Source organism: Clupea harengus, chromosome 13 (genome assembly GCF_900700415.2).
Source record: "Clupea harengus chromosome 13, Ch_v2.0.2, whole genome shotgun sequence".
Lineage (NCBI taxonomy): Eukaryota > Metazoa > Chordata > Actinopteri > Clupeiformes > Clupeidae > Clupea > Clupea harengus.
In genome coordinates, this window is record NC_045164.1 from 8028442 (window position 1) to 8045941 (window position 17500).

The window sequence follows — 17500 nt, forward strand, 5'->3', positions numbered from 1 at the left end:
GGATGTCAACATTCCATTCTTTTAAAGTGAGAGAGCAGAATTGCCGGCAGCAATTGTATGATGTTACATTTGATAGTTTTAGGGTGAGGAAAGGGAGCAAATGGAGAAAGGGGAATGTACAAATGAACATGAAAGGTGAAGACAGGTGAGTGTTCAAATTAACATGCATAAATAGCATCTCTCACTCAACTTGGCTGCAGAGTGGCAGTATTTGTTGCTTGGTAACGCTTGACGGCAAAAAATAGGTTGGAAAAAATAGAAATAAGCAAAAGAAAACATAACCTTGTGTCTTGAAACTCAATAGTCAGTAGTAGAACTGCTGTAAGAAGGTAGTATGAGGTTCATGAGGTGGGTGAAGGACACCCCCATGGCTGTGATTACCTGCAGCACTCAGCCTCTGGCCTCCAGGGTCATATCGCTTACATATTCAGTTATGGCTTTTATAAGAACTTTATAAACAGCTTACAACTCGGGCTCATATTTATAGAAAATACAACAGTGACTCATCTAAACTTTGACCCTCTATAGAGACTGAGGACGTGAAAGTAATGATGTGGTGTAATATTTTTAGAAGAAACGGAACCTGAACTGTTGCACCTCTCCCTGTGTTCTCCGCAAGCTTGGGACAGATGGTTATCATGATTTCTCTAAAAAACTATAGGGTCCACTCTGAACATATTAAAGACAGAGAATCCTTCATGGACAATTCTTTCTCATAATTCTCAGGGGTCTAGGGCTACTATACAAGGGGTCTGTAATCAAGAACTGTATTGGTTCTTTTGTGGAGATACACTTCAGGAACTGAAGTGCTCATGCATCCTCTGTTTTGAGGGTTGTGATGATTGTATATAATGTGGATCGCCGATTCATATAGACAGAAACAGCAACAACTGTCTTTGTTTTTCTCTCATGCTAGAGTTACATAGGCTGAAAGACTAGAGTTAGGTCCCTGGTGGGATAGGTCACACACACACACACACACACACAGCTCCTGAACTCCAACACAGTTCTGGCTCTTGACAAGGGGGTATCAAGGCTATGACACATACACACTGGTAGCACACACACACACACTCCCATATGAAATACACACACACACACACACACAATTTCTCCAGGGCGGTTTGAATAAATACACTGTAGAGTTCACCCTCCGTGCGTGGGCCCCAGTGAGGTGGCCCCCGTCCCCGGCTTCTGGTTTCCATGGCAGCCGCAGGGGGAATGAGACCGAAACCTCAAGCGGCATACTCATCAAAACGCGTCTGAAATATGCCTGTCCGGCGAGGTTATTAAAACTGTTATTATCACGGGCGATTGGGGCCTAACAGGACCTGACTGTCACTGTAATGACAGGGTGGGCATGGAGCAGCGGAGGCGAGGAGAGGGATATGAAACCCTTCTGTGTGTGTGTGTGTGTGTGTGTGTGTGTGTGTGTGTGTGTGTGTGTGTGTGTGTGTGTGTGTGTGTGTGGGTGTGTGGGTGTGTGTGTGTGTGTTTGTGTGTGTGTGTCTTTGACCTGGAACTGGTCACACACAAACATGAATATAACATGCTCACATGAGCCTTGTGCACTTCCTCCACGGGCAGAAGCATTAACAAACACAAATGCAGTCACAGAGGATGAGGGCAAACACAAACACACACACACACACACACACACCACACACATACACACACACACACACACACACACACACACACACACACACACACACACACACACACACACCATCTATTTAGCTTGGGTTACAGCTACAGTATCTTATTATCCTAAACAGCACTTTGATATTATTACTCTATTATTTTAGAGAAAAAAGTCGGCCCTGTGGCATTAAAAAAGAAAAAAAAAATGTGCAGAAATTTTTCCGCCTCGAGCTGTCCTCCATTTTGGATCAACACAGCAAGCCAGTCTGAACCAACAAACAAGCAGTCTGCCCCATGAAATACGAGTAGGAAAACAGAACTGAGACTACCGGAGCACCACAACCCCCAAACACACACATGTACACACACTCACACACACACACACACACACACACACACATGTACACACACACACACAAATGCAAGCTGGCACACACACACACATGTACACACACACACACAAATGCAAGCTGGCACTGCACGCACACACAAAGAGAGACGTGCTCAAACACACACATCCACAGACATGCATGCTCAAGCATACACACACACACACACACACACCATGCAACAGACATGGACAAAGACAAACACACTACCTTTGTCTTACACACACACTCAACCTCTCTCTTTCTCTAAAAAACACACAAAAACACACATTATGTTTTGTTTCTCTCACACACACACACACACACACTCTCTCACACACACACATACACACACACACACACACACACACACACACACACACACACACACACACACACACACACACACACTGCCCCCTGAGCTCTCCATTAATCACAGCCACATGCGGAAAACGCGGGGCTGCTGTGGAGTGAGTTGTGGCCAGGCCGGACACCAAGGGGGTCCCTGGCGTCCCCCGTAGCTACCCACAATCCTGTGCTGTTCCCGGGACATGTTTACTTTGCCCCTGTAATGGCCGCTGTCACGGACGAGCGCTAAAAGAACACCCTGATTTACTCCAGGTGGCTGGGGTGGGTTGGTGGGGGACACTGTCCATCCCCAAGAGGTGCCCTCACCTCTGACCTTTGAACCCCCTGTGCCTTAATGAGAGAAGGGGTCAGTGTTTGTGCTCCTGAAGGAGGGATTTCATTGGCACAATGGGAGTGTTTATTTGTGTGTGTGTGTTTGTGTGTATGTATGTGTGCCAGTATGTGTGAGTGTGTGTGTGTGTGTGTGTGTGTGTGTGTGTGTGTCTGTGTGTGTGTGTGTGTGTGTGTGTGTGTGTGTAAACCCTCTCAGTGGGTTTGAAGGAGCCTGCTTGAGCACGACTCTGCCCAGAGGCTGACATTTTGTTTAATTTTCAGTCGTTAGAGGAACTATTAGGACAATAACAAGCAATCAAAGTCTGTCAAATAGTCAATCAGTCAACTCAGAGGCCTAGTCATTCACTCAAGGTCGCACACACACACACACTCACACACACACACACACACACACACACACTCATCAGCTTGCTCACTCACACACTAACAAACCTGATAACACTCTCACCCACATAATCTAACACGCACACAGAAACACACACACAGTCATCTTTTCACTTATTCACACATAAAACATCCTGATCACACTCGCACCCACACCCTTTCACACAAGGACACACACACACTCACATACACATTCCCTAGCGCATGGGGAATGAAGGCACATGCTTTGCGGGCCGCCATAGGCTATTTCTGCTGGCGAGCATTCCGCCTACCAGTTAGCAGGATCAAGCTGCACACCTCTGCACCGGGGGTTACAATACACAATACAGTATACTCTCCGCATTGGAATGGCTTTACATGACAATGATAATGCCAAGAATAGTCCTGTCACATAAAGTTAGCGGCCAAAGGGCAGCTATTATTGTTAGCATACATGGGCACGGCCATAGCGAAATGCTTCACTTTTAAGTAGACGTTCGGGGAACCGGACTCCATTTGAAAGTAAAAAGGAGGACGGGGAGGGGGCATGTAATGGCTGTTAAAGCAGAGCTACAGGAATAACTAGCGTGGGGTTCTCTATTATGTACAGATGGGTTAGAAGGGGCTTAGGGTTGTTTTGGTGGCGTATTTTTGGCCGTCTAGACGCACCAGACGAACCCCTGCCACCATCCGCTGCAGGCCTAGGGGTAGTGGAAACATACAAGCAAGGGTAAATATAACAAGTCCACCACCACCCCTACCACCCCCCTACCCCAACACACACACACGCAGTCACAAACACACACACTCGGGCCTTCATAAATACACCCCCTGCATGGTTAAATATAGACGGCCATGCTCTGTGGGGGTGATTAGCTCGTGTTAATACCCTACATACGTGCACACCACCCTGTCTCCATTCCTCTGCGTGCCTCTCTGTGCCTCAGCTTGCCCTGCCGACTTAGAGGACGTGTGTGTGTGTGCGGTGTGTATCTGTGTATGGGCTTGTGATGGAAGGGAATGTGTGTGTTGTGAGGTGGGATTGGATGGTTGGCAGTCGGTATCTGCCTCTGGAGGTCAATTAGTGGTTTTGTCCTGGGGTGGGGGCAGGGGGTATTTCTGAGCCCAAGTGAACACACACACTTTATCAATATCAATAGATGTTAGTAGAACACACACAGTTTTTATTAATATCAATAGATGTTAGTAGAGCCAATGCTGAGTCCAACCAGAAACTCAGCCCCAGATGGTTGTACGGTTGTTCCTGGCAGCAAGAAAAAAGCCATATGGAACTAAAACATTGTTCGGAAGTCTTCCACAGGACCATGAGGGGAAAAAACAACCTTCCTGGCACTTGGAAGGCATTCTCCAGTGTGATTTTATGCAGTGCAGGCATTTGAATCTACAGTGTCTGGTTTCATTTTACTGTTTGCCTCCTGCAGGTTGCAAAGCAGTCATTTCGATAACATGATTTGGAGTTATGCACAGCAGTCCCGGTTTTATCAATACTTTATAATGATATCTACATCTGTGCATGGATTCAGGTGGAGCAAAGGGGTTGATCACACCGACTGATTATAGGGAAATTGTGGGGCTCAAACCTGTCAATCTGTCCCGCTCTGCATATCTCACTGAACTCATCAATAGTATATCTCACTGATCAATATCTCACTGATCTCAGCAATAGTTCTTTTGATTAGCTGAACATGCCTGATTTGGCCAATCACGATCCGTATACCAGCACTAACTTTAATCAGGTGTGTTTGGAGCAGAGGGTTATGCAATACAAGGGAGGCCTGGCAACAGGGCTGAAAAGCGCTGTGCTTATGAATGTCCCAGTCTTGCAGATACTTCAGCACAATGCATTTTCCCTTCAGCACAATGACTCTGTCCTGCCGCCAACCCCCTCCTCAAAATCTCCCAGCACCCCCTCCATGAGATGCTGGACATTCATGGGAATCCTGTGTGACCATGAAGCAGCTGAGAGCTGGGGACAAGCTAAATCATGCCAGCACATGACTAAGGCTCGGAGGGAAACCAATGGCGTGACTGCAGGATCCCTGCAAGACGTCGCGCTCCGAACAAACAATGGATCCCGACAGGCTTTTTTTTTTTTCTCCCCAGAGTATTACAGCGATTATGTGTCTCAAATCATTGCTGAAGAATCCTTTAAGAAGAAACACTATGTTTGAGGATGAATTCTGCCAGCGCTCAACAAAAGCCATCAAGAGATTTACAGTTTGCATTTTGAAGTCATTTAGCCAGACGCAGATTTAAGAGACGAATCGCACGAGAACAAAGTGAACTTTTGGAGATGATGATCTCCTCACTGGGCTTTGTGCCTGAACTCTGGCTCTGGTTAATACTAGCGTAAATACAGCTAACAAAAGGAATTCTCCTACACTATGTGAAGGCATGACACGCATGTTGAAAGACCTAGATTCCTTCTCTTTTTTTGGAACAGTGGTATGAAAGACTGACTGCCTTTGCATTTCTAACTGGCATATTCTCATATCTTAATGGAGAGTCTCTTTTTCATCTGCTCATAAAACGGTCCTATTTCCCTCTTGGCAAACAGCTAAACGCCATTCCAACTCATCAAGGCCACCGGTCCAGTTTCTGTCCTTTGAGAAGTGGAGCAAAAAGGGGACTGGGTGAACAATGTGACTCCATCATTGACACGTCGCCCCACAGAAAACTCGGGCCAAAAGGACTCCGGGATTGACTCCGAAGGTCAAAGGGCAGGGGTCACCATGGCGTTGACCCCCTCCCAGCCCCCCAAGGCAGCAGATTCCTAAGCGCTGAGAGAAGCCTTCATACCACCCTTAGCACTGCCCTACCCCCCCCCCCCCTTCTCCTCTGCCCCAAAACTGACCTTAGATTGGGGGAACCAGCAGAGAACCAGGCCGTGACTGTGTAATTGGCTGCAGTGAAACTGCGCTGGAGTCATCCAGTCTAATCAGGCTGAGGCTGGCTGGCTCTGGTAACTTGCTGGTCAGAAGAAACAACGAAGGCCCAAGATGAAAACTGACCTCAGATCAGAAGTAACAGCAGAAAACCGGGCCGATGGATGCACACATGCACAGGGATACTAGTCAGTGGGTCTAACTGGGCCCAGGCTGTTTCAGGTTACTCTTTCTTATCAGAGTAACCAGTGGAAAACCGGTATGAAAACTGACCTCAGTTCAGAGGAACCGAAAACTGGATGCAGTGAAACTGCACCGGAGTCAGCCAGTCTAACCAGGCCGAGTCTGGCTCTGGTGACGCTTGCTGAGGCATGTGATGCCTGTCATAATGGCTTAGGAGCACTCACGATAGACTGGCGTTAAGGAGAAGCCTTTCTGCTCCACACCCATCCCTGAGCCAAGCCAGCACGGCTGGAGGCTTTTCAACAGCGTTGAGTAATACCCCAGATCCCCGCGCATTACACACGACACAACAGGGTGCTCCATCACGAGAGGCACAAACACCACAAACACCGCAACACAACTGGCTTCTTCATCAGAGACATAAACACACACACAAACACACACACACACGCTTCAGTACTATGAGAGACAAACACAACAACACCACACAGCTGCAAAGGGTGAGAACAAACTGAAAGAGAAAAGAAAGAAAGAAAGAAAGAAAGAAAGAAAGAGAGAAAGAGAGGAAGAGGCCTAGAAGAGGAGCACCATGAACTCCTTCTCGCCTCTCTGAGCCGTGCTCTGCTCTGCTCTGTGGTAATGAGGAGAAGAGGATGAAGTCATGGAGGTCTGGCTCGAGCAGAGATGAGTTAGGGCTAGAAACTCTGAGCTCTTTGTCCCAAGGAAACACTCCGCCGCTGGGAGCCACGATGGGGGACATGGGCTTTTGGAGATGGTGGGGGGTGTTGCAGAAACCCCTGTGAAAGGGTGCGGTCACAGAAATACATACTAACACACAGTCACACACTCGCACACACACACTCAAACACTCACACACACACAAACATATGCTGATGTCACCCTTTGGACATCTGCAGAGCGGCAACAGACAAGTGAGCTCTGTTTCCGCGGGGCCCTTGTAGAACACGGAACATGTGGCGTTCCGTTCTGTGCGCGCTCGTACCGGGGAGTTCCCAGCGGAGTTCCAGAGCTGAAACAGGATGCTGATGAGACTACCCCCCTCCAACCACACACACACACACACACACACACACACACACACACACACACACACACACACACCAACCCCTCCACCCAAGGCCAGTGAGGGGCCACATGAGGGCCAAAACTGGGCAAAGACTGGGCCAGATCGGGAGAGGGTGTGTGTGTGTGTGGGTGTGTGTGTGTGTGTGTGTGTGTGTGTGTGTGTGTGTGTGTGTGGAGGGATCCAGAGTGAAGTGATATGCAGGCAGAGAGTGAGACCCAAGAGGGTCAAACAAGGGTCAGAGCAGCTCTCCAGGGAGGTGAACACGGGGCCAAAGGGGGCTAAGGGGGCCCCACAGCTGGGCCGAAGTGAGCTAACTTCTGGGACGGCTGGATGGGAGGTTAGGGGTACAGACGGGAGGATTTCATGGAATTAAACATGCGCACACACACACACACACACACACACACACACACACACAGACACACACACACACACACACACACACAAACATGCATATGCATGGACATAAATAGGTATAGACATACACATACAGTACATGCAGACATATGCACGTGTGTGCACACACACACACACACACACACACACACACACACACACACACACACACACACACACACACACACACACACACACACACACACACACTCACTTCTTTAGCCTTGCCTGAGGATAGAAGACATCACAGGAAATCACAGAACAATCCTGTTGAGTGCTTCATTTTAGCAGCTGTAACCTGAACACACCCACATGTGCACACACACACACACACACACACACACACACACACACACACACACACACTTGCTGTTAGCTATGTTGCTATGACTTCAGGCCTCCCAGGGATGAGTTCATTACACTGGAGATAGTATGTGTAAGTGCTGAGAGACTCACATGCTGCACTGTGTGTGTGTGTTTGTGTGTGTGTGTGTGTGTGTGTGTGTGTGTGTGTGTGTGTGTGTGTGGATTTCATGGAATTAAACATGCGCACACACACATACACACACACACACACACACACACGCACAAATTTAAATAGAGATATGTGCAGATTGAGTTGATCAAAAGCAGACACACACATGATTACTAAGAAACATACATCTCCTCACCTGAAAAAAAAACTGATTCTGAAGAGGAGCTTTTTGTTTGATAACATCAGGTAAGGAGAGATCACAGAGGGAACCCTATGCAGGAAGAGGAAATTACAGGTCACAAACATGCGCGCACACACACAGACACACACAGACACACACACACACACACACACACACAGACACACTCACACAGACACACACACACACACCTGAGTGCCCCATGCGTGCACGTGCTGCCTCTGTTCTCTGTGTGAGGGGTGAGAGGTCACGCACCCAGAGGTCAGCACTCACCCTGATCCACAGGAGCCCCGGTGTCTGGGGTCAAAGGTCAATCAACCAGGCCTGTCATGATTGGGCACATCTAACGTCTCCCTTACGCCTCACTGCAGCACTGGGCATGCTTTGTATGAGATGTCTTGACTTGACAATGTCTCCCTTTTTTTTTTCCTCTTTCTGTCGATTTCTTTACTTCTCCCCAACTTTCTGTCTCCCTCCGTCTTTCTTGCCTCTTCCACTTCTGCTTCTCTTCTTGTCTTGCTGTGAGGCTGTTTTTTTCTTTTCCTTTCTCTCTTCCTGTCTGTCTTGCCTTCTTTCTCCTTTCTTGACATCACATTCCTTATAAAGTTACCTATACCTCTTCCTTCATCTTTTTCTCTCTGTCTTTTATATGTACCTGTTTCCTTCTTTCTGGAACTGTCTCCTCTTCTCTCCACCCCCCCTCCCCCTACCCCCCTTCTGGCCCTTTCCTCTCCTCAGTGCTGCTCCACCTTTGGGTTTATTCTCTCTCTCCGTTTTATTCTTTCTTGAACCCTCTCCTTTCTCTCGCCGCTACTTTTTTCCCCCCTCTCTCTTTTCAGACTTATTCACACCATCACGTCGTCATGTCACAGCTTCACCTGGGTCTCCGTCCTGAGACCCACAATGCAGCTCTCTGTCTGCATCCTCTTTTAAGAGGAGAGCCATTTAACTCAAAGACTCTCTCCCTCACTCTTTCACTCGGTCTCTGTCTCTCTCTTTTTCTCTCGTTTCTGTTTTTTTTCCTCCTTTCTCTCCATTCTAGTCCTCCTAATTAAATAGTGTTGGACTACAGGCTGATGTTGAAGATGACCCCCCCATTAAAGCCCCCTGTCACACACACACTTCGCCCACTACTTTCTCACACAGCTTTAAAGAGGAGTCGAGTGGATAGGAACACACACACACACACACACACACACACACAGAACAGAGACTGGATTCATGGTCAAAGCTCTTATCTGCTCTTTGCTGTGTGAATGGAACTCTTCAGTCCACTCTGGACCTCCTGACACCCAATCCAGCCCCAGAGCTATCACCCGCAATAAAACACACACACACACACACACACACACACACACACACACACACACACACACACACACACACACACACACACACACACACACACACACACACACACACACACACACACACAACCACACACACACACACACACACATGCACACATACATGCATGCACAGAGGCAGTCACAGACAACATGACAGTTTGGTGCACACTATCAAAATGTCTCAGGCCCATAGAAAGTAATGCAGGCTCAAACCCTCTTCTCTTCGGTTCTCTTCTCTTCCCTTGAATCTGTTCCCCCTCTTCTCCGCTCTCTTCCCCCATCCCCTTCTCTTCTCTCTTTTCTTCTCCACGCTCATAAAATCATTTTTTTCACCATTCCAGGGCAACTTGCCAACCGTGTCCTCTGAAACACACACACACACACACACACACACACACACACACACACACACACACACACACACACACACACACACACACACACACACACACACACACACACACACACACACACACACACACACACACACACACACACACACAGAGCCCAGGGGTCAGCGTCCCTTTGCCTCTGCTTCTGGAGCCCTCAGGAATACTCCCTTATTGCTTTAGCGTGAGCAGAACTTTATGTATTCATTTTTACTGCAGGCATTGAAGACCAGCTGACTTAACAAACAGCAACCACCCCCCAACCCCCACCCCATAATAAACCTGCTCTGCTCTTGTTTATTAAGCTTTTTGCTAGCCCTCACTTAGTGGCCAGGGGTGGGGGGAGCATTAAGGCAGCTATGCGTCTGACCCTGCCATAAGTCCACTAGCCAGGGAAGGGGGAAAGGGATGGTTTTAGTGTGTGTGTGAGAGAGAGAGAGAGAGAGAGACTGTGTGTGTGTGTGTGTGTGTGTGAATATATATGTGTATTGTGGAGTAAGGGCAGCGATTAGTCATGGCGTGTTATTTGCGGCTCTGTGCGGCGTGGGGCTTTGCGGCCGGCGGAGACAGGCAGGATGCATGATGGCTTGTCGGAGGGTAATGACGGGGTGCACGCTCGACGGGCCATGGGAACGCGGTTAGCACGTCTCGCTGCGCGGACCGGGAGGCCCACGGAGAACCGGACCGGTCGGGTCACCCCGCCACAGACGCCTATTAGTGGGGACGGGGGTAGAGGGAGAGAGCGAGGGATACATGAAGGGGAGAGATGGAGAGAGAGAGGGAGAGGGGGGGGATAGAGGTGAGGGGAGGGACGAAGGGGAGGGGAAGGGGAGACTGTGGACAGTGCAGGAGAAGAAAAAACCTGATTCTCTCCATCCGTGTCTATCAAGCCTAGGCGTCAGTGTGTTTGTGTGTGTGTGTGTGTGTGTGTGTGTGTGTGTAGTGTGTGTGTAGTGTGTGTGTAGTGTGTAGTGTGTGTGAGTAGTGTGGTGTGGTGAACCAGGGCATTGGAGGGGCCTCTGTTTCCACACCAACCAAGCATCCAGAACCCACTAAACAAAAACCACAGTGCCATGGCGACAGGGTCAGAGGGACTGGGGCTGGGGCTGGGGCTGTTTGGAAATGTGTGTGTGTTGGTATGTGTATGTGTATCTGTGGTATGTCTAGGTTGAGCTCTCTGTGTGTGTGTGTGTGTGTGTGTGTGTATGTGTGTGTGTGTGTTTGTTTGTTTCTAGGTTGAGCTCTGTGTGTGTGAGAGAGAGAGGGGATGGGGGGGGAGAGAATGTACATTGGGACGGGGGCTGTGGGTCGGTCACTGATCTCAACCACAGAGTTCGTGCGGGATCCAGAGACCACTGGCCAGAAACTGCAGATAGGCTAAACACACGCTATCCGACCTGGACGATGGGAATACCGCAGGAAAATCGACTGCTCCCAAACCTCTCTGCCTATGTTTGTGTCTGAGTGAGTGTGTGTGTGTGTGTGTGCGTGTGTGTGTGTGGAGTGGGTGTGGGTTCCCAACCCCCCCAAACCCCCAACTCCCAGAGCATAAACTCAGCAGAGAAACCCCATCCTTAGCCACCAGTCACAGCCACCGAGGCCTGGTTCATAGCCTCTCAGGTCATCGCCAATGAAGGCTTCTCAAATTACCAATGGGCCTTAATGACCAGTTTCTCTCTGCCATTGCCATGGTGTGTGCATTTGGTGGCTCGGGGTTTCCACATTTACAGAGTTACTGGCCACATTCCTATGCAGTGTTCCAAACATGGCTCCAAACTGCCAGTCAAAATGACGGCGACATAGAGTGCCTCATGGAATGCAATTGGCTGTTGCAACGGACAGCTACCAGTTCTAGGCTATGACGTTGTTTGACGATGGACATTTTTGGTGGGGTTTGTTGTCAGGACATATCAAGGATCCTGCACCATTTCACACCTGAGGATGAGTTGTAGTCAGTCCTAGCCCCTTTACCTCTGCAACTGATTCGCTATTCTCATTTAGAGACTAATGTCTTTTTGATGTTTTGTCCATATCCCCATGTCTCAGATGTTTCCCCCTGTCTTCCGTGTCAGTCTCTAGTCTCTTCCCCCAGTCTCTAGTCTCTCCCCCCAGTCTTCCCTCTCCCCTGTGGAGGTGAGCTCCCATTACACCACATTCCTTATGGCAAACCATGTAGTCAGCACATTATTTTCAAGCCCCTTAATAAGATCCTATGTCTCAATGGGTTGGTCTCTCTCTCCCTCTCTCTCTCTCTCTCTCTCTCCCTCTCTCTCTCTCTCTCTCTCTCTCTCTCTGTCTCTCTCTCTGTCTCCTTCACTCTCTTTCTCTCTCTCTCTCTGTCTGCCTGTCTGTCTGTGTGTGCATGCCTGTGTGTAGAAGTATGTCTTTGACACAGAATGAGAGACACAGACAGCGTAGGCCAAATCTTGTCAGTCAGTTTAGGTAGCTGCAAATCACTTCCTTAATTTACTCTCAGTCTTATATTGTTTGTTTCTCTCTTTCTCAGTCTCTACTTTTATCCACGTGCTCCAAAATCATCATCCATTCCTCCGTCCATTCACTCCTTCACCCGCCTGACTATCCCTCCGTTTCTCCTTCTATCCTTCCACCCAAACACCCATACACTCATCCATACACTCATCCATCCATCCATCCATCCATCCATCCACCCAATAACCCTGTGCTGGCCTGTGCACTGACAGCCCGACTGAGGGGGAGCGCAGTGGGAACACAGAGAACATTATCCCATGTAATTAAGCCAGCTTAGCTGCCTTATCCTCCCTTAAAGAGCAGGGTCCATGCATTCCTATTTGGAGAGATTATGGCTGTGTGTTCTTTTCTAAGAGGCTTCTGTCGACTGCTCATCGCAACGCTTTTCCCAGGCTTCTCTTCGTGTCCTGGATGAACCATGACCAGGGGGGTTCCAGGCACTTCTCACCTCTCATTGGATGGCACCATATACACTCTGAATGTGTACAGTAAGTGGTCATTTAGTCTTACAGCACTTTTTTTATGACTGAGTATACTGCAATATATGACCATGTATATGCATATGATTTTTCAGAAGTTGCATACTTGAAGCATAGCTTTGAAAGTGCACTTCAAGTTCACAAAGAGCATTGTGAGCGTGTGACTGTACAGTACCCATGTCATGCATACTGCATGTGTTTGATGTGAGGGGCATGGCTAAACCATACACTCCATAAAATACATATACATATACACACACACAACCCAACAACAACAAAACATTCCATTATGAAATTTTGACCATTATGAAAATTATGAATAATTATTGATGCCATTGGAATTGTCTCACTTATTATATGTTTTGAATTATTGTCAATAAATGGACTTTATATCAAAAAGTCTCAAAAGAGCAATGACCACTCCTTTAGTCTCAGCCTATACTTGGATAGATATAGAGATAGATATAGTGGCTTAAAAGGCTGTTAGCGTCATTGCTAGCATGTCCCTTAGGGATTTGGAGGGGTGCGTTTCCCAGTGCTGGTCTCTGGCTAGTTTTCCTCCATTACAGAATCATACCAATATATAAATTAACTTGGAATAAATCTCAATTGGCTACATTACATTCAGTCATTTAGTGTTGCTTATAATGAAAGAGAAATACCACCCAGATGTGATAAATGTTTAGCTGTATGAGGGCATGCTGGGAAGTGAACCTCTTACATTGAACTGGCACACAGCATGCTGTGTTGGACAAAATAGTTTCCACTATATTTGATTTAATTTTAGTATTTATACAGCAGTAGCACACACGGAGACACCCACGATTATGACTAATATGGACAAACCTTAAGACTTGCAAAATGTGGACTAAAAAACAACAGTGATGTACATTAAGGCAAACTATCCTATAATACATACACATATACATTTTGTACGATAAAAAGACTGACATGATGTTCCTTATGTTAAATATATCTCAGTAATTCTGCAATTCAGACATTTATCTCCCTAACCACAAGCCTAACCTAACAATAAGTAGAGCTGTAAACAGCAGTAAGTACACAGTAGGACGTAGATAATCAAGCAATAAGTGCTTATTAAGTCCTCATTACCTGCGAGGATGTTTTTTTTAAAGTTAGGTTATTCTAAGAGATTCCATCAGATAGCTGTGGGAGAGCTGACTTAGCAGGATGTGTCAGTAATAAATGTAAACAAAGACAGGAGGATTCAGAGAGTACCTCCTGAGTGCCCAGTTAGGTAATGTAGAGGCAGGAGAGGTTAAGTGTTGACCTCTTCCACTGAGGAGGTTCCTTTACGTCCTCATCTGTGCAAGCAAAGGGCTTCTAAGGTAAGTGAGGACGTTTATATATACCTGTAAGACAATACTGCAATGTCAGAACTGTTTGCGTACCCCAATCTGCAGAAATGAAAGCTCTTTGACAGCCTTCACAACTCCTTACAATTATATGACACCATACAGCAAAAGTACATCCATCCCAGAGTATCATCTCTAAATGTACCATGAAAGAATTTCACCTCATCTTCTACAGTGTAATTCCCAGATAATGAACCGTGGCAAAGCAGTCACTTTGCCCACCACATGCTGAGTGCAGGTAGCGAGCGTATTCATCATGGCGTCTGAGTTTGAAAGGGGCTTGCTGTGAAAGCCTGCATTGCACATAACAAACATATGGCCCAATGGAAACTCCACTGTCATTGTTGGCTATGAGTTTTGTGAGAAATGCCACCAACAGATTCCTCTTTTCTCTCTCTCTCTCTCTCTCTCTCTCTCTCTCTCTCTCTCTCTCTCTCAATCCTTTCTCTTTCATCGTGTCGTAAAGCATGGCTCGCGTGCGTGAGAGATGTATAGTCATGTTCGTTTCTCCTCATGTGCCTGAAGACAATGGCGGGAGCCACACTAATCTCCTAAATCTTATCGAGAAGTGATGAGGGAGGGCCCCCCCTCTCTTTCGCTCTTTCTCGCTTTACTTCTGAGCTCTCTCTCTCTTTTCACTTTCAAGTTTTTCCCTTAGAGCTCTCTCGCTTTTGCTCTCTCTCTCTCTCTCGCTCTCTCGCTTTCGCTCTCTCTCTCTCTCGCTCTCTCTCTCTCTCTCTCACTCTCTCTCTCTCATTACTCCTTCAGAACTCTCTTTCTAATGCTCTAATTTTTTTCTTTAGAGCTGTATCTCTCTCTCAGACTCTCTTGTTCGTTCTTTAGAGCTCTCTTCTTTTCGTGGGCTCTCTCTCTCTCTTTCTCTTCTTCTTCCTCTAGGTCTCTCTCCCCCTTTTTCTTTCACTGTCTCAATCTGGAGTGGGCCTCTAAGGAGAATCCCCTTCATATTTACATGAAGTGGCCATACCAGAGTCCCTGTTTCTGCCTTCTCTCGCTTTGTCCAGTCTCTCTCTCTCTGTCTCTCTCTCTCTCTCTCCCTCTCTCTCTCTCTCTCTCTCTCTCTCTCTCTCTCTTTCTTACTTACTGTGACTGTGAGAAAACTCTTACCTCTTGAAATGAAATGCATATTCATGCACCAAGGGCCCCCTCTAGCCTGCAGGAAGAAAAAAACCCACATGCATGCACACACACACACCCACGCACACACGCACGCACGCACGCACGCACGCACGCACGCATGCACGCACACACAGTAAGAGAAGCACTGGTGAGCAGCCTCTCACAGGCATAAATTGAAGAGTCCACAAAACTGATTCAAATGCAAATCAGAGGCAGAATAAAAGACAGTCTTAATTAAGCCAAACCTATGTGTGTGTGTGTGTGTGTGTGTGTGTGTGTGTGTGTGTGTGTGTGTGTGTAAACTGGTGTGTGCAAATGTGTGTGAATGTCATTGTTTTTGTTTGTGTGTTTGTGTGTGAGCGAGAGTGAGAGAAAGAGAGAGAGAGAAAAGGAAAGACATTATTTATTATGCACGTGAGTGCCAACAGAGACACACAAAGGGTGTGTGAGCAATAAAGAGCTGTTAGTGCATGTGAGAATGTTAGTGACAGACTTTGTGTAAATATGTGGAGGGATTTACGTATATATGTGTGTGTGTGTGTGTGTGTGTGTGTGTGTGTGTGTGGGGGGGGGGGGGGTACATTTGTCAGTGTGTGTGTGCATACATTACTGTGTATGTGTGTGTGTGTGTTTGTGTGTGGGGGATATTTGTGTGTATTTGTGTGTGACTGTGTGTTTAAGTGTATGTGTTTGTGAGCTTCTGTGTGTGTGTGAGGGAGTGTGTCTGTTTGTGTGAGAGACAGATAGATAGAAAGAGAGAGAGAGATAGAGAGGCAGGGGAGAGAGAAACGGTTGAGAGAGAGAGTGTGTGTGTGTGTGTGTGTGTCCACATTTGAACCTGAACTGATCAGGAGTCAAAAGCAGTTGCCAGGGCCCGCTCAGTGGGGCAGAAGCAGTTGCTGGGGCAGCGGCTGGTTGCCGGGGGGCAGCAGTGGTTGCCGGGCGCGTAGAGAATAGAGAGGCGATGGGTGCTAAAGCCATTAGGCCGAGTTTCCATATGAAAGGCAGAATGACAGAAAGACAGACAGAGAGAGCGAGAGAAAGAGAGAGGGAGTGGGTGTGTGGACGGGATGAGACCAGTAAAGATGGCCCTGTTGTCAGCTTGGAACTGCGGGGGTCTGTGTGTGTGTGTGTGTGGGCAACAAAGGCCTGATTCAGAATCCCCTCAACCGCCACCCCCCCCACTCTAACCGCCAGTGACTTTATACAGTTAGAGGCAAAGGGGCGACCTCTTCCCTCTCTCTTCCCCTCCCCTTTCCTCTCCTCCTTATCCTCGCTCTTCACTCTCTCTCTCCTGTCTTCCATTCATTTCTATTGTTATCCTACATAGAAATCAATCTTGTTTCATGAGTTCATTGTTAAAAATATCATACAGTGAATTTTTCATGTAAGCTTTTGTACTTGTGTCTGACCACCGTTCCCCCTCTCCCTGCCCCCCCTCTCTCCTTCTGTTGCTTCTCACTTCCTCCCTCTTCTCCTTTGATAGTCTGTGGCCTTGGAGTATCCTTTCATCTCCCATAATGCCTTGGGAGAGGAGGACAGGACAAGAGGAGAGGAAAAGTGGGGGGTTGGATAGCAAATGAGAGAGAGAGAGAGGGACAGAGAGAGAGAGAGAGAGAGAGAGAGAGAGAGAGAGAGGAAGGAGTCTTGTTCACAGCGAGGAAATGGGAAAATGAATCAAATCAAAGGGCCACGGAAATAGAAGCATTTTTGTGCCAACTCTAAAGGTCCTCGACCACAGGTATTCTGTGTGCATATTTGGGTTCCTGAGTGGTTATGCTGCAGTTCTTTGAATGAATGAAAGAATGCATGTCTGTGTGTGTGGTGGGAAGGTGTATGTATGCATGTGTATGTATCTGTGTTTGTGTGTGTGTGTGTGTGTGTGTGTGTGTGTGTGTGTGTGTGCATGTGATTGTGATTGTGTCTGTCTTTTTGTTTGTGTCTGTTTGTTTGTGTC